At 41.7% G+C, this 13,543-nt stretch overlaps 1 protein-coding gene across 5 annotated transcripts in view; it reads left to right on the top strand.

The window, feature by feature from the left end:
• The first annotated feature begins 2,529 nt into the window (after nt 1-2,529).
• spopla (speckle type BTB/POZ protein like a) overlaps nt 2,530-13,543 on the top strand; it is a 183,338-nt gene continuing 172,324 nt past the window's right edge. For 4 of the 5 annotated variants that reach the window (XM_080199368.1, XM_080199366.1, XM_080199364.1 and 1 more), the window contains exon 1: nt 2,530-2,661. The gene's annotated coding sequence lies outside the window, so the exon portion shown is untranslated. Of the gene's footprint in view, nt 2,662-6,219; nt 6,389-13,543 lie in introns of those variants that run through there. The other variant, XM_080199365.1, reaches the window with a different exon arrangement.

Below are 13,543 nucleotides of genomic sequence, written 5' to 3' on the forward strand. Positions count from 1 at the left end.
CTTGGACCCAGAGCTAAGAGTGTTACCAACAGAGCCATAGCTGACACATGATAAATCACTTCATGTTTTTCTGCTCATTTTTTCCCCTCCTGAAGGAATTGATGCTGACATGCACAGCTCCCTCATCCTCCACCCTGGTTGGAGTGGTTATTTTTCATTTCCTTAGATTTGACAATAACAAGAACTAATGTATTCCATCAATGGGAATATTGTAACCAACCCTGACTCCGGACTCAGCCAAGTCCATGCATATGCAATTGCAGCAGCGATCACTGGATGGCGGGCAGGAATGGAAGCCTTGCCTTCATGTGTAGAATGGCCTCTGTCTTGTTCAGGTCCCCAAAACTCAATTATAGTATCTCTACCATTAGCTCACTAATAACTTGGCTTGACTATAAATCCTGGGGTGAAGAAAGCTCTTGGGACCATTTGTGAAGCAGCTAAGGAATCAGAACCTTTTTGAAGAACAGTAAGATGTCTCACAACACCAGATTAAAGTCCAACAGGTTTATACGATATCACAAGCTTTTGGAGCACTGCTCCTTCTTCAGGTGAATCACCCAATGCAAGAGCAGTACTCCAAAAGCTCGTGATACCAAATAAATTTGTTGGACTTTAATCTGGTCTTGTGAGACTTCTTCCTGTGCCCACCCCAGTCCAAGTTGGCATCTCCACATCATGGCTATCACTTTTCTATGAACAAATCTCTTTCCTCCAGTGCCCTGTACCATTTTAGATCTGAATTGGAATTGAGCCTTTTTGAAAATTTTTCATGTACTACATTTTTGCTGTGATGGTGCTCCTTTCCACTTAGTAGAATCATAGAATCCCTACAGTACAGAGGAGGCCATTCAACCTATCAAGCCTGCACCAATCCTCTGACAGCATATCTTACCAAGGCCCTCTCACCCGCCCTATCACTGTAGCCCCCACACATTTACCATGGACTCATCCATCTAACCTACACACTTTGGGACACAAAGGATCAATTTAGCATGGCCAACCCACCTAACTTTCAGATCTTTGGACTGCGGGAGGAAACCGGAGTTCCCGGAGGAAATCCATGCAGATACAAGGAGAATGTACAAACCCCACACAGTCACCCAAGGCCGGAATTGAACCCAGGTCCGTAGCACTATGAGGCAGCAGTGCTAATCACTGTGCTGTCCAGAAGGAAGGCAATTTATTTGAGTGGGTGAAGAAAGTTGTCCTGGGAGGGGTAAACCATGATCTGGCAGGGGACAAGGCTGGGGGTGTGCTGACACCTACAATGATGGTTTGCCCAAGCGAGGGTAGGATAAAGGATCAGAGTTGCCAATGAGGTTAAACTGAGGCTTTATCTGATGCAATTTTTCAAAGCCATCTTGGCCTTTTGGCTAAGATGAAGTATTAGATCAAGCTCAGGAAGCAGATGCAATGCTTCATCCTGTCAGTTTAGACCTTGTTTGATCGAGCCCAAGATGGGATGCAATGTCTTACCTTGTCAGCTTGCATCTGGTTTGCGCCTGATGTGGGGACTGTGATTGGACTTAATTTGATTTGGCTTTTTTGATTAGAATTAAAGAACCAAAAAATACCAAACTAAAGTCGGGGGGGGTCAGGCGGTAGGAGGGAGGTAACAAAAAGAAGAAGCAGTTTTTAAAGTTTATTTATTAGTGTCACAATTAAGCTTACATTAACACAGCAATGAAGTTACTGTGAAAAATCCTCCAGTCGCCACATTCTTGCATCTATTCGGGCATACTGAGGGAGAATTTAGCATGCCCAATGTGGCTAACCAGCATGTCTTTGGGACTGTGGGAGGAAACCCATGATGAGGAGATGCTGGGGTTGGACTAGGGTAAATACAACAAGAAGTCTCACAATACCAGATTAAAGTTCAACAGGTTTATTTGGTAGCAAACATCACTAGCTTTCTGGGCTGTAAGCCCTCGTCAGGTGAGTGGGGAATTCTGATCACAAACAGGGCATATACCCAGTTTATAGAATACTGATTAGAATGCGAGTCTTTACAGCTAACCAAGTCTTAAAAGTGCAGACAATGTGAGTGGAGATAGCATTAAGCACAAGTTGAAGAGATGTACATTGCCTCCAGACAGGACAGTTAGTGAGATGTTGCAAGCCCAGGCAAGTCGTGGGGGTTACAGATAGTGCGACATGAATCCAAGATCCCAGTTGAGGCCATCCTCATGTGTGTGGAATTTGGCTATCAGTCTCTGCTCAGTGCTTAACCACTGTGCCACCATGAAGCATGCCCTCACAGTGTTGCAAAGAGACTGACAATGCGCAATCAATCAAGGCATCCACAGCATGCTTGTTGCACTGTCTGCAAAGGAGGAGGAGGGCGAGGGGAGCGGGGGAGAGGGGGAGAAGGGAGGGTGGGCGTTCCGGAAAAGGGCGGAAATAATCGAATGATCACGGAGAGAGCCGAGTGGCGACGGAGGGAGCCGAGCCGGGACGGAGAGAACCGAGCGACTACGGAGTGAGCCGAGCACCCACGGGGGGGGGAGCCGGACGCGGCGGCCGAGCGCCGCAAACAGTTGAAAGCCCTGAACTTGTGTGGCGGCCGTGGACGTTATTTACCGGGGGAAGTCACTCGGTGGCCGTGCGGCTCCGGCCTCAGGGTTGTTGTTGGGGGGCGGGAGAAAACAAAACTGTCAGGTAGAGTCTCAGGGTCTTCCTTTTTGTTTATTATTTGTGTGTCTGTGCATGTTTAATTTTTTATATAAAAAGAAAATGTTACGGAAGTGTTTATTTTAAAATTTTGGGGGGGTGCGAACGGCTCCATCCCCCAAATCGGGTCCCTGAATATATGGGAGTGGGGAGGGGAAACTTCACAAAGCAGCAGCGGGGAGAGAGGTAATGATGGAAAGCCGGCGCTGCTACTGCTTCAGAAGCTTCTTCTGCCTTTTATTTACTGCAATGAAAGAACCGTCAGGTTTTCTATCTATATATATATATATATGTTTATATATATATATTTCTCTCTGAGAAAATTTGAGCTGTCGGGTTGAGGAAAAAAAAAACAAAAGCTGCGAAGCCAGTCGAGGATTATATCACTTGTTAATTTGACTTGATGCAAAAATCTTGTCATGTCTGAGAGCTTGTGTTTGGTCCCAGCCAGAAGAGTGTGTGTGTGTGTGTGTGTATGTGTGTGGCACATCCTCCCTCATCTCTGGGTCACAAATGTAGCTGGAAACCCTTCCTGAGGCGACTGGATAGCGACGAACAAAGAGATTTTAGAGAGTAGATTTGTTCCTTTCTAGCCCCTTCCTCACCTTCTGGCCCAGCCTTTAACCAGGCCGATCAAAATTGAGTATTTACTCCAGCACACAATCCCCCTTCTCTCTTCCACCCCCCCCCCCTTCACCCTTTCCCCCTCAAATAGATCCTGAAATCTTTTGAAAAAGTTCCATGTAGTTGAAAATATTTTAATTCCTGTTTCTGATCCAAGTGGTTGGTAATTAAAGTGTCACAGCATGCAAAGGAAAAGGCTTTAAGCCCTTCACCAAATCTCCCATATATATTTGAGTTATGTTTTCATGAGCTGATTCCTCATCACATATCTTGTGTTCATTTAGTGACCAAACTCTTTTGCAATGTCACTGTACCAAATGTAACCGAGCAGTCAGCTTGTAGGAATGGGTTTTGGATTTGCATATCCAATTGAATAGTGAAAACAAAAAGTTCTGTTGTCTGATTGGATCTTTTGAATCTCAGAAGGAAATTCTTTACTGTCAGGTAAAGCTGTTGTAGGGGTGTTGGTGTGAGATCAGCTGATGAATTGTTTATGTTCTGATTTTGGTTTCTCCTTCTGCATGTTTATATGCCACACGTTGCCAAGCAAATCTCATTGTTATTAAAGGAAAAACTGATGTCAAGTATCTCCTAATGATCCTGCATTAATTATGGTGTAATATTGCACTAGTCTTTGATTTGATTTATTTTTGCCACATGTATTAGTATACAGTGAAAAGTATTGTTTCTTGCGTGCTATACAGACACAGCATACCATTCATAGAGAAGGAAAATACAGTGTGCATACTGTAGTGTTGCAGTCATAGCTAGATCAACTTAATGTGAGGTAGGTCCATTCCAAAGTCTGATGGCAACAGGGAAGAAGCTGTTTTTGAGTTGGTTGGTATGTGACCTCAGACATTTGTATTTTTGTCCTGACGGGAGAAGATGGAAGAGGATGTCCAATGTGCGTGGGGTCCTTAATTATGCTGGCTGCTTTTCCGAGGCAGCAGGAAATGTAGACAGAGTCAGTAGATGGGAGGCTGGTTTGGGTGATGGATTGGATTACATTCACAACCTTTTGTGATCTTGGGCAGAGCAGGAGCCATACCAAGCTATGATACAATCAGAAAGAATGTCTTCTATGGTGTGCCTGAAGAAGTTGGTAAGAGTCTTAGCTGACATGCCAAACCTCCTTAGTCTTCTGAGAAAGTAGAGGTGTTGGTAGTCTGTTATTTGATGTTCTGACACATGGACATTTTAAATGAATAGACCATCAATTATGTTTTGTGGTCAAAACTTGTGTTTACTATGGTGTATTCTTCTAAAATACACCACAGGGCCAGATCTGCTGGCTTTTAAAAATCTAGTAGATTGCTATTTTCCTTTAGGGAAAGAATCCTGCTGCCCTTCAACTTGGTCTGTTACTGTGAATCCAGTGCCACACCAATGGGGTTGACTGTTTAAAAATTGGTTGGATTGCTATTGTTCATTCTGAATGGCTAAGTAAGCTACTCGGTTGTTTCAAACGTGGGCAGCAAGGAATAGGCAATACATGCAAGCCTTGGTAGAGATGCTTATGTCCTGAGAATAAATGAGGACAACGTCAGTCTGAGGATTGAATATAAAAGTAGGGAGGTCTTGCTGCAGCTGTATAGGGCATTGGTGAGGCCGCAGCTGGAGTACTGTGTGCAGTTTTGGTCGCCATACTTACGCAAGGATATTTTGGCCTTGGAGGGAGTGCAGAGGAGGTTTACTAGGTTGATACCGGAGTTGAGGGGGTTGAGCTATGAGGAGAGGCTGAATAAACTAGGCTTAGAAGAATGAGGGGAGATCTCATTGAGACGTATAAGATGATGAATGGGATGGATAGGATAGAGGTGGAGAGGCTCTTCCCGCTCAGAAATGACAGTAGGACTAGGGGGCACAGCCTCAAGATAAAAGGGGGGCGGTTTAGAACGGAGTTGAGGAGGAACTTCTTCACTCAAAGGGTGGTGAATCTCTGGAATTCTCTGCCTGTTGAAGTGGTGGAGGCTGCCTCGCTAAATATTTTTAAGACGCGGGTTGATGGGTTTTTGATAAGCGAGGGGATTAAGGGTTATGGGGAGAGGGCGGGAATGTGGAACTGAGCCACGACAGATCAGCCATGATCTTATTGAATGGCGGGGCAGGCTCAAAGGGCTGGATGGCCTACTCCTGCTCCTATTTCTTATGTTCTTATGATTTGTGTTCACTTGCGTATGTTTTGATTTACATTTGAGGTTTAGATATTGACATAAATGAAGTGAAAGAAATCTGGTTTAAAAAATTAAAAACTATTAAAAGTTGTCATGCAAAAATGTTAGAAGCAAAAAAAAGTTTGTAACCTGATAGGTTCTGTTGGCTGGATTGTTTGACCTTTTTCCTCATCGTCTATGTTTGAAATGCATTTCTGTTGATTTGTGATGTATTTTTAATTTGAAAATGGTAAATGATCATTACCAGGTTGAGTTAATCTGCTTTTTAGTTTTGATGTTGTAATAATGGTTTGCGTGCAAACTTTTCTATGCACTTCACAAACTGTCTGAACCACTTATTTCTGTTGTGGTCTTGTAGTTTGTTTCCAGTTATTTACAAAATGGTATTGGAAGGTATCTCGTGATGTATTGCAATTTAAAAAATGTTTGTTAGTTGCTAGGGAGGCAGGTAGCCTTTGGTCCTATTGTGCTCACTGGGTGTCAAAAATCTGTCCTTGATCTATCTTTCTTAAAAACAGAAATGGGTAACATTAAACCTGCTGTATTGTTCTGTGTGCAGTGTTATAGAATAAGGGTTTCTGGTGCCTTCCATTATCTGCCATTTCCAGCTGTTTCTGTTTTGAATTGCTTGCAAATGGGGAGGAAGCTAGGACCACAGCAGGGCTGTTTGTATAGGAGTTACCAGTAGGCCTCAGTTCAAGCCTGTTTAGTCTCTTTTAGAGGAAGGTAGTTACAGGAAGGTAGGAAAGCCTACATGAGAGAGCCTGCAATTCCTGAGAACTGAGACCATAACACAACTGAATACCATGATATTTTAAACAAACCAACAACTGTTAACCAACTGGTTGATTTGACTCCTCTGGAATGAGTATAGATAGCAATGAGAGCTGTCTCTGCAGAGTGTTACAATATAGGTAAGCAGAAATATAAAGGCGTTCGTCCAATCTGATCAATAATAATGGAACTACTGGAAAAAAATTAAGGTTGTTTTAGAGAAATATGATAATTGTGGGCATTAAAACAAATTATTGTGGCAAATTGTTAATTAATGATGGAATTACAATGTTAGTGGTTTTGCCATTCACAGAACTACTTTGAAAAAACAGTGCACCATCTGCGTACAAACCTGGAACACATTTACTCCAGCCCTGTTCCCATCTCTTCATTACCTTTTTTAAAATGTTTTTTGGGAGAAAATGTTCCACAAATTGATTTGGGGTCATCTTGAAAAATGGAGTTATTAACTGTTGTTATCTTGCCTTAGTCTTTGTGGCATAATCCTGATCCCTCTCAAGTGGAGAAATCATGTGAAACCAGGGCCTAAGGCGATTCTTACCTTCAGTTTGATCCAGATCCTATGCATTGCTGCAATATGAAGTTAGCCTTTTCTTCTCTTTCAAATCTCCTTCAGCTGTACCTATTGCCAGAGCCTCCACGCTTTCTTTGGCAAGAGATGTATTTGAGGGGAATAGATGATGCTTTCTATATTCATAAGTATTGAAACAAAATTGTTACCTTTTTTTCCCCCCTATTATGAATGTGGAGAGCTGCAGCTTTACTGCAGTATGGGATAGAGATATTGAACACCATTTGGAAGAAAGGGAGTGATAAAAAAATTCAGTGTGTCTGCCAGCAATTGGCGCTGACAAAGAAAGATTCCTCCCCTCCAATCTCTGGAATTACTGCAGTGTCAAGTGATAAGTACATAAAAATATAGACTAAATCCTAATCCTTGGTATAGGACAATCTGAGATGCAATACAAAATGTGTGCAACTTCTTGGTACAACATGAGTATGATTTTTGTATTTTAGTTTGTATTGCTTCAAGCCTTGTAATTTTTTAAAAAAAGAACACATCTCTTTTGACATTATAGATGAAGGCAATATTACAACTACGGTAGTGACCAGCCAGGATACATCATGAGCTTTCAATCTGTATGCCATCACGCTATCAATCAGAAGTATGAAGAATTCTTTTGATATATGCAAATTTGAAACTTGTGAATAATTAGTAACTATCATTTCTTGGAGATAAATGTCAGAAGTGACATTATAAAATGTAATAGATCAAAATGGGAGCCTGAAATCCAAGGAAGTTAATGATGTGCACAGTATGTTTCTTCCTTGATTTATATCTGATCTCTTCAAATCTTGTAGATTGAATATATTGTTGTTAAAGAATCAGATTGGCATTTACGAAGATTTTAAATTTGTTACATTGGCTGTGGTAACTGAGTGCAGTGAACTTGTAGTCAAAATTTTGTGATCTAAAACTGAACTCCCACAAGTAACCAAAACCTGGAATAATTAAGGAGTATAATATCAAGGGTAAGACTCTTAGCAGTGTAACGGATCAGAAGGACCTTGGGGTCCGGGTTCGTAGGACTCTTAAATCGGCCTCGCAGGTGGAGGATGTGGTCAAGAAGGCGTATGGTGTACTAGCCTTCATTAATCGAGGGATTGAGTTTAGGAGTCGGGAGATAATGCTGCAGCTTTATAAGACCCTAGTCAGACCTCACTTGGAGTATTGTCCGCTGTTCTGGTCGTCTGATTACACAAAAGATGTGGAAGCTATTGAAAGGGTGCAGAAGAGACTTACAAGGATGTTGCCTGGATTGGGTGGCATGCGTTATGAGGATAAGTTGAGGGAGCTAGGTCCCTTCTCCCTGGAGAGATGAAGGATGAGAGGTGACCTGACAGGTTCATAAGATGTTGCGAGGTATAGATCGGGTGGATTCTCAGAGGCTATTTCCTAGGGCTGAAATGGTTGCTACGAGAGGACACAGGTTTAAGGTGCTAAGGAGTAGGTACAGAGGAGATGTCAGGGGTAAGTTTTTCACTCAGAGGGTGGTGGATGAGTGGAATTGGCTGCCGTTGGTGTTGGTGGAGGCGAACTCGTTGGGGTCTTTTAAGAGACTTCTGGATGAGCACTTGGGATTTAATGGGATTGAGGGTTGTAGGTAGGGGTATGATCAGCACAACTTGTGGGCCAAAGGGCCTGTTTGTGCTGTAGTTTTCTATGTTCTAATTTTTTCACACAGAAACAAAGAATATTACAACATTGCATTTCTTTTGTCTTTTTGCTTTATTAAAGACTAGCACTTCTCAAATTGCAGCTGTCAGCTGCAGAAAGAACTTGCATTTATATAGTGCCTTTCACCATGTCTAGACATCCAAAATGCTTTGAAGCCCATGGAAACATTTCTGAGGTGCATTCAGAGTTGCAGTGTGGGAAATATGGCAGTCAATTTGCACACAAAGAAATCTGATTGCATAAAAACAGGCAGTTGAAGCCAGTTGGTTGATGTTGGTCTGTATGCAACATGAGTCTTCTCCAACCTTCTACATCCAACACTCCCATTCATAACTCAAGGAATAGAATGTTAAAAGTAGTGAAGTGTTGCTGCATCTATCCAAGGTATTGGTGAGACTGCAGCTAGAGTATTGTGTGCAGTTTTGGTCCATTTACTTGAGAAGGATATAGTTGCATTAGAGGTAGTTCAGAGGAGTTTCAGTAGACTGATTCCAAAGATGTGAGGTTCCTCTTGTAAAGAGGGATTGAATAGTTTAGATCTGTACTCTCTGGAGTTTAGAAGAATGAGGGGAGATCTATTTGAGGTACATAAGATGATGAAAGGCATTGACAAAATGAATGTAGAGCAGATGCTTCCTTTTGTGGGGCAGTCTAGATCAAGAGGTCACAGCTTCAGGATAAGGCATAGAAGATTTAAAACACAAATGAGGAGAAACTGCTTCTCTCAAAGGGTCATGAATCTGTGGAATTCACTACTTCAGAGTGCAGTGGATGCTGGGACATTGAGTACATTTAAAGAAGAGAGAGACAGATTTTTAATTAATAGGTTGAAAGGCTGTGGAAACGGGCAGAAAAGAGGAGTTGAGGATGAGATGAGATCAATTGTGATTGTACTGAATGGCAGAGCAGGCTTGATGGCTGAATTACCTACTCATGCTCCTATTTCTCATGTCCTTATGACATTCCATTTCCTTTCTTTTCTATCTGCTATGTTTATTTAACTTCCCTTAAAATGTACCTGTGCTTTTCATCTCAAATGCTACTTGTGACTGAAACAAAAACTCCGGATGAAGTTGTAATTTGGGTTATTAATTTGCCAGATAATATCGTGGGAAAACTGAAGTTAGTCCTGTTCTAATTGGACAGCTTTGATGTTTTCCAGGCTGCATCCATTATTTGTGATGTTAACATATGAAGGCACTAAAATGTGCATATGAATGGCAGATGCCAGTTAACATTCAATAATACACATATCAAACACAATTGATAATGCAGGAGGCCAAATATTTGTAGTACTTTGTGGTGGTGAAATGTTAAGCATTTTGTGGAGGACAGAAATTGCCAAGGCAAATAATGCTGGATTACTTGAATTGATGCATAAAACTTCCTAAGATGTTCTAATAAATGTTGGGGCCAAAATCACAGTGTGTTGTCTAGTTTTAATTGTAGTACTTGTAAAATAGGTTATGGAATGAGCTGAAAGAGCAATATTATACAATTTTAAGTTCTATGAGAGAGACAAAAAGAGTATTCTGTTCTGTGGGATGACGTATAAATGATCAGGTTTAATGTTATGTAGTGAATTAATGGCGTGGCTGTGGAAGTTTTGTAACTAGAGACAATGAATAGGGAATGGTAGGAGAACAGCATGATTACAAACTAAGGATCAAGATTCAGGAAATTTCTTTTTCTTTGTTCAAGAATTACCTATTACAATATTTTCATTTTCTTCCTGTGTGCTCCATATATGTACCCAAGTGTCATAACAGTATTACAACAGAGAAACAGGCCAAGATGTGCCTAAAGGATAATGTCTGTAGATCAATTATTTTGACCTCCTTTAGGCTCGTTGCACAAGTTTCCTCTTATCCATTCAGTTCCCTATTCACTCCATTCTGGTACTCTTCAGACAAATTCTAGTCCAAACTCTAATAATCATGAAGTGCTTTTGCTCCTGTAATACTCATCCAGTGACTTGTGGACTCTTTGCTTCTTTATTAAGCTGTAGGCTAACCAGTTCCCGTTAGTATCCACTTTCCTCCACCTTACTGAACTTGTTCCACCTTAAACATTTTTCTCTTTAACTCTGACAATTGCCTGCAGATAAAAAGAGTGTTGCTGTGAGAACCTGCATGAATCATAGCAATGCCTATCTTTTTGAGCGATATGTTGAACATTGTTCCAATCTTACTCTGGTCCCCTTCCTGACATCTTTTCTTCTTACATTAATGGTTGTAGGTGCTGCTCTCTGATGTTGATCTGTAGAGAACCTAACTAAATTTTAAATTCTTCCTTCCCTTTAAATGCCGCATCTGTGACTCATAGAATCATAGAATATTTACAGTGCAGGAGGCCGTATCAACTGTTGTGACCATGCCAGTGCTTTCAGGGTGTCTTCTTGCCCTTTGCTGGACTTCTTTCTCCATCTTGGCGTGAACTTTCATCTAATGCTCATTGCCCCCATTTGATTATTCTTCAGTTCTTCATTCTTTTCTTCTAATTTGTCTGTTTTCTCATTGCTCTGCTGGTGCAGCTTTCACGTCAGAACTTCTGAAATACATTTTTTTCCTTCGTTAAGGATTCCCTTATGCTGTGATAGTTCAATATCTGTTTCCCATGATTCAGAGCAGTATTGTGATTTTGGAGTGCAACCTTTGTACAGGGGTGTTGAATCAAAATACTATCTGCCCTCTCGAATGAACGTTATAGAAGAGCGGGAAAGTTCCCTGGCCATGACCAAAATTTATATTTCAAATAATACCATTTTTAAGAACATAAGAACATAAGAAATAGGAGCAGGAGTAGGCCGTCTAGCCCTTCGAGCCTGCCCTGCCATTCAATAAGATCATGGCTGATCTGTCGTGGCTCAGTTCCACTTTCCCGCCCTCTCCCCATAACCCTTAATCCCCTCTCTTATCAAAAACCCATCAACCCGCGTCTTAAAAATATTTAGCGAGGCAGCCTCCACCACTTCAACGGGCAGAGAATTCTAGAGATTCACCACCCTTTGAGTGAAGAAGTTCCTCCTCAACTCCGTTCTAAACCACCCCCCCCCCCCCTTTATCTTGAGGCTGTGCCCCCTAGTCCTACTGTCTTTTTTGAGCGGGAAGAGTCTCTCCACCTCTATCCTATCCATCCCATTCATCATCTTATACGTCTCAATGAGATCTCCCCTCATTCTTCTAAACTCTAACGAGTACAAGCCTAGTTTATTCAGCCTCTCCTCATAGCTGAACCCCCTCAACTCCGGTATCAGCCTAGTAAACCTCCTCTGCACTCCCTCCAAGGCCAAAATATCTTTGTGCAGGTGCGGCGCCCAGAACTGCACACAGTACTCCAGCTGTGGCCTCACCAATGCCCTATACAGCTGCAGCAAGACCTCCCTACTTTTATATTCAATCCCCCTCGCTATGAAGGCCAGCATCCCATTCGCCTTCCTGACCACCTGCTGCACCTGCAAGCTGGGTTTTTGCGACTCATGCACAAGGACCCCGAGGTCCCTCTGCACCGTCGCCTGCTGCAGTTTTTCGCCACGTAAGTAATAGTCCTTCCTACCATTCTTCCTACCAAAGTGGACCACCTCACACTTGCCAACATTAAATTCCAATTGCCATTTCCTGGCCCATTCGCCCAGCCTATCTAGATCCTTCTGCAGACTCTCCACACCCTCTGCACAATTTGCCGTTCCCCCAATCTTGGTGTCATCAGCAAATTTCAACACCCTACACTCGGTTCCCTCCTCCAGATCATCTATATAAATGGTAAAAAGCTGAGGCCCCAGCACCGACCCCTGGGGCACTCCACCAGTCACCATCCGCCAATCCGAATAGCACCCGTTGACCCCCACTCTCTGCCTCCTATTTGACAACCATTTTAAAATTTAATTTAATTTAAATTTAATTTAAAAATTACTTGGATACATATCTCTTTGCTATTTATAAGGCTAAAACAGATATTATGTTTCTCTATGCTCCCTGTAAAGGGCTATAACTTTTAACAAGGGATTTGAACTTCCATTTGATAGTGAAAGAATGACACAAGATTTCATATTTAAAACGTTTTACTGTAACAAATGACTAAAACACTACTGATGAAATATTATCTTTCAAATTTTTAACTTTATTCTTAAAGTTACAAAGCCAATGGTCAGAGTGGACTGGGAAAACCCAAATCTATTCCTGGCTTGCTCCAAAAACCAAATTCTAAATCCAGTTGAATCCAATTCATTGTCCTCACCGTTGAATTGATTTATTATTTTCACGTGTATTGGGATATAATGAAAAGTATTGTTTATTGCAAGCTGTTACAGACAAAACATGCCATACATAGAGTATATATGGGAGAAGGAAAGGACTGGGTGCAGAATATAGTTCTGCAGTTACCGATAGGATGATGAGAAAGATCAGCTTAATGTGTGATGAGACCATTTCGTCTGTATAGCGCACAAGAAATAATATTTTTCACTATGTTAATACATGTGGCAATAATAAATCAAATCAAGAAGTCTGATAGCAGTGGCGAAGAAGCTGTTCTTGAGTTGGTTGTTACGTGTTTTCAGATTTTTATCTTTTCCTGATGGGAGAAGATGGAAGGGAGACAGACAAGATCAAAGCTGACATGTTAAGGCATTACACTCTGTCTTGGGCTTGATCTGTTGCTTGATCTTAGCCAAAAAACTGAGAAGTGATTTAGTTGGCAAGTTATACTTCAAACTGGAGAGAGTACATTCCCTTTTTTTTTATACTTTCACACTACGCCCCATGAAATGGCAATTCATATAGCAAACAGTCCAAAGTTGCTCCCATATCCCCATTTCATTGAATAACTGAGTAACTTCAAACGACCGCCTCCAGGTTTTTTCCGTTGGTTTTGGGGAGTTCTTTTAAACCCACAATCAGCAGTAAAGCTTGTTCCAATGATTCTTCTTCCCCCCTGGCTTTGCCAAAACAAATCTCCCAAAATCTCTTGAAGGCTGCAGGCTGTGTGGCTTTGATTGGAGGTGGATTTCTGCATCTGGCTGTAGTAGCTTGCAAAG

This window comes from Carcharhinus amblyrhynchos, chromosome 11, assembly GCF_965287045.1.
Source record: "Carcharhinus amblyrhynchos chromosome 11, sCarAmb.v2.hapA, whole genome shotgun sequence".
Lineage (NCBI taxonomy): Eukaryota > Metazoa > Chordata > Chondrichthyes > Carcharhiniformes > Carcharhinidae > Carcharhinus > Carcharhinus amblyrhynchos.